Raw genomic sequence first — 10,145 nt, forward strand, 5'->3', positions numbered from 1 at the left:
TTTGAGAAATGTTAATTGTTTTGCTCTTGGTCAGACCAAGTCTCGAAGAGATTTTTAAAGTCGATGATAATCAGGCTTAGCTCTTGACTACCATGGCTTGCCAGAACTGACGCTAAAAGCTAAATTAATGTGTTACTCTAATACTTGTAATGTGTGTTTCATCCTTGATTGTAAGTCAAATATTTTGTCTTTCATAGCATACATATGGCGCTCAAAGCACACCTGTGGAAAACCCAGTCAATGAGGGTAAGTAAAATTTACTCAGCCTGGTCTTAATTCATATTCCAGCAGTTGTGCACAAATTGCAATGAAATGTTGGGGCTGTGGTACCCAGTAGTACACAGTAAGAAAGTAAACTATTTAACCCATCATTTGGGGTTTGCTAATGTAACCGAGTGGAAATTGGATGAGGAGTTGGTAACCAAGTAGTGGGTAAACAAGTTTTTACTTTAAAAACCTGATTATGTCATACAGGGGCCTAGCCTGTAGTGAGAAAGACCTTGGATGTACAATGCAGTTAAAGGCAACACAGGTCCCACACATTAGCTATGACAGAGACGTGATTTCCCATGAATATCATTAAGTTCTCCTGTACAAGACAATATCTAGAAAGGTCCAAAGAGAGAAAACGACAAATGTTTCATACTGTAGTGTAGTCCTAAAATAAATTAGGTATCCCTGTCCCCCGTCACAGAAGGGATATGCATGTAATGAAAGTTTGATGACAAAGAAAATAACAAAAATGAGATACATCAATAAATAAATAACTAGAATGGGCACTCGGTAGAGCGTAAACCTTTGCCTACGCCACTTATTTTTTTCTGGCCATCTTCAGAGTGTGGGGCATAACATTCTCCAAGTTTTGGTGTTAGTTTCATTTAAATCGGACCGGAATATCGTAAATATTACATTTTTGGCCCAGTCTTGACCTCTTAGTCAATTCCGCATGCACACGTTGTTCTGGCATATAGTGCTTGGCAAAGTGAATAACGTTTTTGACCTTTTCGTGACCTTGAACTTTGACCTTTGACCCAATCACTCCCAAAAAGTAATCGATTGTTCCTTGGGTCATGACCAATCATCCCACTAAATTTCATAAAAATCGGCTCAATTTACGTTTTTGACCTTGACCTTGACCTTGGCCTTTGTAACGCCGCATTATGTAATAACGGTGCAATATGTAATAATGTAACAAATTATTACATAACGCGGTGACAATTGCCGCATTGTGTAATAATTTACGCATTTCGTAATACATTTCTTGAACGCATTTCGTAATAACTTTTTTCTCATCTTGTAATAAATTATTACAAAATGCGAAATTTATTACGGAATGCGGCCGCAACTTTTTTTTTTGATGGAAATGTAATAACATGGTTCATTATGTAATAAACTCTATGGATATGTATTTTCTGCACTTGGATTCACTAGGCACAACACACACATGGTCTCAGTGACATGGTAGCCACTGCCCTCTCTCTCTCTCATTCTTCTCAGTCAGTTCTCAAACTGCTCGAGAGTCGCGAATGATGCGGTTAAAACCGTTAAGAAATCATTTCACAACGTGTTGCGTGCAACGAGGCCAGCGAATGTCTTTCTGCTACATTACACCAATTTACAGCGACATTAAATATGTGGCGAGAGAGAGAGAGAGAGAGAGAGTGTGTGTGTGTGTGTGTGTGTGTGCGCGCACGGAGACAAACCTGGCCCATATTGATCTTAAGCCCCATCTTGGCTCTTTGGAAATATTCTTACCATTACAAAGGCTATTTTAATATTTTCCCCCAAACAACATGAATCAAACCCCAGGAAAAGACCAACCATTATAAGTGACTCGTGGGGAGCTGTCCAATGGCTGGTGGTGCTTAATTTTTCCCGATATTTGCCCGATATTTAGCATCATTGCTACGTTCAACCATTGAAAAGAAAAGGCCTAAATAGTGACATCACCACATGTGGCCCATTATCGCACTACACACATTTGCGCACACCAGAGAAAACAAAGATTAAAAAATAGCCTGGGGTAATAAGTGATGCCACAGAAAAAAATGACCAGAAGTACAAATAAGCATCACAAAAAAACAAGTAAAATCAATATCCTCATTTAGACCAGGATAGCACATGGCATCCAGTTGGTGTATCCAAAAAGTCTCCCTCTGATTATCACTTTCAATAATGGACCAATTGTTCTTAATAATTTGCCTGATCCGCGTCACTTGTGTAGCCTACTATATGTCGTAACAAAAAAGGACGGGACTGCTGGTGGCGATGATGTTTCTTTTTGGTCAATAACGTGTTGCGTTGTAGGGAGCGCGCTTCACTGTATGCGTTTTGGGTGGCTTCGGGGTGATAGGCTCTATCACTGAGTCTTTTCTCCATCAGCTCGGCCTGCTCGTGAAAATCATTTTCGAAATCACAGATACGCCTTAATCTCTGGAATTGGCCGTGTGGAATATTTCTAATGAGATGCGGGGGATGGAATGAATCCGCTCTCAGAATGGTGTTCCGAGAGGTCGCCTTTCTGAATAAGGTGGTGTGCAGCTGTCCCTCCGCGTCTTTATATATCGTCAAATCCAGAAAGTTAATATTAGTTAATGAATATTCCAAGGAAGCCATCCAAAACGCATACAGTGAAGCGCGCTCCCTACAACGCAAACAGGTTTATTGACACAAAAAGAAACATCATCGCCACCAGCAGTCCCGTCCTTTATTTGTTACGACAGTTCATAGATGTATTGAACTGCACCCACTGCCCAAATGTTACACAAGCCAAATCTTTTGTGGATACTAAAACCACGAGAGAATATGGACAGAGAGATTTCATTAATTGCAATTCTACATTTGTCATATACCGCCTAACTTGTCCTTGCGCTGAAGGGTTCTTTTATATCGGACGCACAAAAAGGCGCATGCGAGATAGGCTAGCAGAACATAAATATGCTATCAGAGTGGGCAATTTTGACTATCCCATGGCGAAACATTTCAATGAATAACCAATGGTAAAAATGATTCTCTGCTGCGCATTACAGGGCGTCGAACATATCAAAACCCTCTTCCGAGGGGTGGGGACAAGGCTAAAAAGACTTAATCAGAGGGAGACTTTTTGGATTACACCAACTGGATGCCATGCGCTAATCCTGGTCTAAATGTGGATATTGATTTTACTTGTTTTTTGTGATGCTTATTTGTACTTCTGGTCATTTTTTTCTGTGGCATCACTTATTACCCCAGGCTATTTTTTTAATCTTTGTTTTCTCTGCTGTGCGCAAATGTGTGTAGTGTGTAATGGGTCACATGTGGTGATGTCACTATTTAAGGGAGGCCTTTCTTTTCAATGGTGAACGTAGCCCTGATGAAGACCTGGTGAGGTCGAAACATGTCGACTTTTTAATGTAACCCCAGCCCAGTACAATTTAAGGCTTTTTAATGTAACTTCCCGTTTGGACACCTTATTTTGGAGTGCCCTGGATGAAACTCTTCTCTCTACATGAACTGATACCTGATATCCAAGAGCACCCAACAAACTTAAATGAAACAGACTGAAGACTGCTTGAGCTTCCAGCCACCTGTGTGCCTTGCATCTTGCCAAAATAATGTTCTGACTTTTATCTAAATTATTTGGTGATATCCCTCACAACAGTGCAACAGCACATAGGCCTAATGGCGAGAGTTTTTCCCTCAGCCACGTAATGAAAGCTAATCGGGACGTCCCAATGACAGGTGGTGCTGACGGACAGCGCACGAGGGAAAGAAGTTGCAAACTTGATCGTGTTCGGTTTCGTCAGTCCAGCGGAACACTTCTGGCTAGGCCTATAGAAAATGAATCTGTATTGCAACAAATCTAGTTAGGCCTAGGTCTATATAGGCTATCCAAGATATTTAATTTAGACAGAATCCTTTCAAGCCGTGCAGCATCAACGTGGTCATATAGCCTACTGTCTGCACTTGTTCCGTTGCCTGCCTCATAGCAGAGAAGGAATGGCTTGCTGTTGTTGAGGATTTGTAACGTGGATTATCGAAACTGAAGACTTGATTTCTTCTATTTATACCCTTTTGTTTGGTATAATTACGGACCCAATGCAAATTAACTGATTTTTGTGACGTTCGGACATTTTTGGAAGGAATATAATCTAATTAGTCCCGCCGCTTGGGTTATTGTTTTTCGCTGTGCATGTGGATGAGCATGGGGCTATTGAATTTGATTTGCAGCCTAAATAGGCCATACTGAACAAGTGGACTGAAATTGAATTGAATAGGACGTAAGCATACCTATGTAATTTTTAACAAGAGTGGCATTTTTCTCGGGTGCTAAAAAGCAAAAAGCACCATGGTCAGACCCTGGCGCGCAAGGTCATGTAGGCAGACATGAAAGACTCACTACTCCACGGGCAAATATCGGGAAAAATTAAGCGCACCACCAGCATGGACAGCTCCCCACGAGTCACTATTATAATGGTTGGTCTTTTCCTGTGGGTTTTGATTCATGTTGTTTGGGGGAAAATATTAAAATAGCCTTTGTAATGGTAAGAATGTTTCCAAAGAGCCAAGATGGGGCTTAAGATCAATATGGTGCCAGGTTTGTCTCCGTTGCGCACAACACCACACCACACACCACACACACACACACACACACACACACACACTCTCTCTCTCTCTCTCTCTCTCTCTCTCTCCTCTCCTCTCCTCTCTCTCTCTCTCGCGCCACATATTTAATGTCGCTGTAAAATTGGTGTAATGTAGCAGAAAGTGCGAGACATTCGCTGGGCCTCGTTGCACGCAACACGTTGTGAAATGATTTCTTAACGGTTTTAAACCGCATCATTCGCGACTCTCGAGCAGTTTGAGAACTGAGAAGAATGAGAGAGAGAGAGAGGGCAGTGACTACCATGTCACTGAGACTATGTGTGGTTGTTGTGCCTTAGTGAATCCAAGTGCAGAAAAAATACATATCCATATAGTTTATTACATAATGCACCATGTTATTACATTTCCATCAAAAAAAAGTTGGCGCGCCGCATTCCGTAATAAATTTCCGCATTTTGTAATAATTTATTACAAGATGAGAAAAAAGTTATTACGAAATGCGTTCAAGAAATTTATTACGAAATGCGGTAAATTATTACACAATGCGGCGATTGTCACCGCATTATGTAATAATTTGTNACATCATTACATATTGCACCGTTATTACATAATGCGGCGTTACAGCCTTTGACCCAATCACTCCCAAAAACTAATCCATTGTTCCTTGGGTCATGACCAATCATCCCACTAAATTTCATAAAAATCGGGCTCAGTTCTGTCTGAGTTATACGAAGTACAAACAAACATTCTGACCTTGACCTTTGACCTTTGACCCAATCACTCCCAAAAACTAATCGATTGTTCCTTGGGTCATGACCAATCATCACACCTGACTTTGTGAGTGAAACCCTGGCTCTAGAGGGCTTGTTCTTAATTGAGAAATCAGCTATTTCTTACTCTGACGAAATAAGTTGCAAATCATGTATTGAAAAATACTGATATCTTTGGTGTCTGTTTCACTACTGTGGGATATTGCATGTATTAGCTTACAAGCTACTGAGATGTGTCTTTCTAGCCACAGCCCAATTTTCTGTTTTTCCGTGCATGCTGGAAGTTTGTAGTTTATCCATTGTTACAAATGTCTTTAAATGACTATTATCATTTATAATATAGTATTAGTTTTAGCATGGCAAGGCAGATTGGATCAACTCTGTAGTCCATTCTAAAACCTGAATTTGTTGTGTATTTGCAGTGCCTTCACTCAGGAATAGTGCTGCTGGGAGGAACGAAAGACACAAGAATGAAGCTCAGCAACCTCATCACTGGAGCTGAAGATGTGACATCATCCATTAAACAATGTGTAGCCACCAGTGTAGAGTGGAGCGGGAAACGTGTGACGGTTGTTAATCCACCCAATATCTTCCATTTGCCTGAGGAGGCTGTGAGAGATGAAATGAAGAAATGCTCAACTTTGTGCTCCCCTGGACCAAATGCTCTTCTGTTGTTAGTCAAGCCTGCTAAGTTCCGCACCGGGAACAAACAACGCTTGTTGACCACACTATCATTGTTTGGTCAAAAAAGGTTGAAATACTCCAATGGTGACTAAAACAAACAAGGGAAATGAAACAGCATCCGTGATTGACCTTATCAAAGAGTGTGAGGGAAGAGCGTACAATATGTTGCAGAATGATCGCACGCCAGTTTATGAAGATGATTGAGAAGATGGTGTGTGAAAACCATGAAACCTTCCTCACTTTCAGTGAAGAGCATACAGTACCAAAGTCTGAACAGCGAAAACCATCTCTGAACCTGGTTCTTTGTGGGAAGAGTGAAGAAGAGAAGGCTGCAGCAGCCAAAGCCATTTTAGGCCAACCAGACCTTCTTTCAGCCTCCAACTCATCAGAGTGTGTTAAACATCAGGGAGAGGTGTGTGGACACTGGGTTTCCCTGGTTCTCCTGCCTGCATTGAACGGCAAATCTTTGAAAACAGCAATGCATGAGTCATTTCAGTGCATCTCCCTCTGTGAACCTGAGGGAGTCCATGCTTTCTTGTTAGTCCTACCCCTGGGTCCCATCACTGATGATGACAAGATGGAGTCACAGACTATGCAGGAAATAGTCGGTTCTGAAGGTAGCCACACCACCATGCCTTTGTTCACCACAAAGTTAGATACTACAAGTCAAGCTGTTGTTAACTTTGTCGATGGAACCAATGCTATCAAGGAACTCTGCCAGCACTATTCAGAAAGATTTGTCCTCAACATGAATGACCAGCTTCAAATTCATGCTTTGTTGGATAAAGTAGATGAAATGAGAACCAAGTACAAGTCAAGCTCCTATACAACTACCACATTTGCACAAGCTCAAATAGGAAAGATCATGCAGCAAAGGGGACTACTTGCCTTGCAGGAAATTAAAATTGAAGAGTTCAATAGAACAAATGTGACCACATGTAAGTATTCATGTCGATTAACAAAGAAAATAAAAGACCGATTGAGGTTATGTTTGATAGGCATTGGCAGATGATAGCTATAGTAAACAAGTTGTGTCTTTTGTTTTTCTACAGGTGATAATGTTAAATGAACGCCAGGAGTGTTTGAGGATTGTGCTGATCGGGAAGACAGGAAATGGGAAGAGCTCGTCTGGAAACACCATTCTAGGAAAGAATAAGTTTGCAGCCAAATCAAGTCAGACATCAGTCACCAAATGCTGTCAGAAGGAAAAGGGTGAAGTGGATGGACGTTCCATTATAGTGGTCGACACTCCTGGATTGTTTGACACCAGGTTCCCAAATGAGGAGGTAAATGAGGAGTTGGCCAAATGCATCAGCCTTTTGTCTCCAGGGCCACATGTCTTCCTGTTGGTTCTTTCAATTGGTAGATTCACCACAGAAGAGATGGAAACGTTCGAACTAATTAAGGAAACCTTTGGGAAGAATTCAGGCAATTTTGCCTTTATTCTCTTCACAGGAGGGGATGCACTTAAGCATGATAACCAAAGCTTTGAAGAATTCCTTGCCGAATGTGAGCCATATTGCAAGAAGCTTATTGAAAAATGTGGAGGGCGATGTCATGTGTTTAATAACCGTGAAGAAAACCACAAACAAGTGAGTGACTTCATTGCCATGGTTGACACAATGGTGAAGAGCAATGGAGGCAGCTGCTATACCACTGCCATGTTCCAAGAGGCTGAGGCATCCATTAAAAAGGAGATGGAGAAGATCTTACAAGAGAAGGAAGAAGAGATGAAGAGACTGGCAGAGGAACTACAGAGAAAGCATAAGGAAGAAATGGAAGATATGGAAAGAAAACTTGATGAAAAGACAGACGAAGTTGAACGGGAGAGAAAACTCAAGGAAACACAACTTGAGGAAATGAAGAGAAAAATTGAAAAGGAGCGTGAGGACAGAGAAAAAGAAAAAGAACAGAGAGAAGAAGATGGCAGGAAAAGACGAGAACAGGAAAATCTTCAGCGTGAAGAATATCAGAATAGGTTGGAAAAATTAGAGAAGAAAATAGCAACTGAAAAGCAAGAAAAACAAACAGTTGACAGAGAGCTTGAGCAGAGCCGAGAGGAGTTAAGGAAGCAGAAAGAAGCCTGGGAGAAGACGCAGAAAGAATGGTGGGAGAAGAGAAATCAGGATGACGAAGAGGCACGGAAGAAGGAAAGGGAAAAGTTCAAAAAGCTTCAAGAGGAATATGAACAAGAGTTTGCAGAATTTGAAAAGAAAAGAAGAGAGGGGGATCAAAAACAAAAAGAAGAAGCAGAGAAGATGAAAAAAGACTTGGAGGAAAACTATGAGAAAAAAATTGAGGAAATGAAGAGGACGTTTGAGGAAGAGGCCAGAAAACAGGCTGAAGAATTTAATGATTTCAAACTGAAATACGACAAAGAGCTTGATGCTCTGATCAATAGTCACATGGATGAAATAAAAGAAATGGATCTAAGACATGCAGAAGAACTACAGAACACAAAAGTTAAAAGTGGGGAAGATTACACTGTGCTAAGAAAGGTTGAATGAAGAAAAACACAGACAAGAAAAGAAGGACATGGAAAAACAGCATGAAGATGAAATGACAGCCCTGACAGAAAGACACAAGACATTGGGGTGGAGATTGGGAATGCAAGACACAGTGATGGGTGCTGCCTTGAGTCTTATCTTCAGAAATGTTGGGCCCCCTTAAGGGCCCCTGTTAGTGCTTTTGGGCCCCCTTAAGGGCCCTTGTCAGTGCTTGGGCCCTTAGAATCTGTAACACCTTTCCCCCCCTAGCGGCACCCATGACTGTAGGTAAGCAATTTTTGTAACCAGATCTGGGTCATTCCACGTCAATTCAACAGGAGCCCGTGCACTTAGGTCTCAAAAAAATCTGACAAATGCCCAAATGTTAATGTACCCATGGTACTTAAGAGAAACACTGTAAATTTATTTGAATGTAATATGTATACTTTCCATGTTACAAGCCATATTCTTCTGGGACAGGGAGGTGCCCATTTTTGTTCACATTCTTTTTTTTTTTGTCAAAGTTCACAAGCTGAAGAACTAAACCATGTAGAAGCTCAAATTTTGCATGCTGGTGCATACAGTAAATAGAAATAGTTTGTTGCAAATCTGTCAGTTCTTGTCTGGATGATCCTGCATCGTCATAGCATTCCCTCAAAGATGATAAACATTTTATTGTAGTTTTGACTGTGCTCTGTTTAGGACTTCAGAAGACATATTTGACCCAACATAGGTTCTTTTTTCCCTTGTAGAGATAAGTCATACACTCATAAACTCATACACTCATCAAAACAAATACATAGAAAGGAAACTCTATCAGTGTTTGAACAGAAGAGACCGTACAAGTATGAAAATCATTTTGAGTATCCATTTTCAAGAGCACCAGAACAGCTTGTGGGATTGGTCCACAGAATTTTTAAATATTATTTTTCTTTATTCTGCATGACTTATTTTTTAAAAATGGCCAATTCGACTTGTCTTAATGTGACATTTTCTTTTATAATTTAACCTCGTGTATATAAGAGAGTTTAATAGATGCATGTCCAAGCATTTAAAATGTGTCAAGTACATTTTGCTTTTCTTTTTACTGAGTTTTATAGATTACAAAAAAGCAGAGCATCACAGTGATGAAGCATGAAGTATTGTTTAACTGCTAGTTATTTGGTTTGTGCTTTTGTCCATCTCTAATGACTACAATGATATTCTATTACATTAAAATATTCTGTGCAAGAATTCTGTAAAATTCTTTTTTCCTAATCCTGAGATAAATCAACATCTGTCAGTGTGGAAAAATATATTGACATCAAGATTTATTTCAAGGACTATATTAATTGAACAGTTTGTAAAAAAATAACATTGTTGGTGGGTGTTACATTGTAGCCTGATTATCATCGTTGTGTTGCGTCACTAGGAGGGCGCGGCCTGGCTAGTTTACATTGTGCTTACATTTTTTATTTTTATTTTTTTTTTTTACATTTTTCTTGTAACTTTCTGTTTCATAAAAAGTAATCTGTTGAATCAATGCCCAAGTAGTCTAGGCAGGATTTTCTGAAAAGGTGCTTATTTAAGGTCCTGAAGGCAAATCATGTTAATTTTCGGCATACAACTGATTTAGGGGTAT

At 40.2% G+C, this 10,145-nt stretch overlaps 1 pseudogene; it reads left to right on the forward strand.

Annotated features, from left to right (window-relative positions):
* The first annotated feature begins 204 nt into the window (after nucleotides 1-204).
* Nucleotides 205-8,545, forward strand: LOC134467072 (GTPase IMAP family member 8-like; annotated as a pseudogene).
* Nucleotides 8,546-10,145: the final 1,600 nt, after the last annotated feature.

Source organism: Engraulis encrasicolus, chromosome 17 (assembly GCF_034702125.1).
Source record: "Engraulis encrasicolus isolate BLACKSEA-1 chromosome 17, IST_EnEncr_1.0, whole genome shotgun sequence".
Classification (NCBI taxonomy): domain Eukaryota; kingdom Metazoa; phylum Chordata; class Actinopteri; order Clupeiformes; family Engraulidae; genus Engraulis; species Engraulis encrasicolus.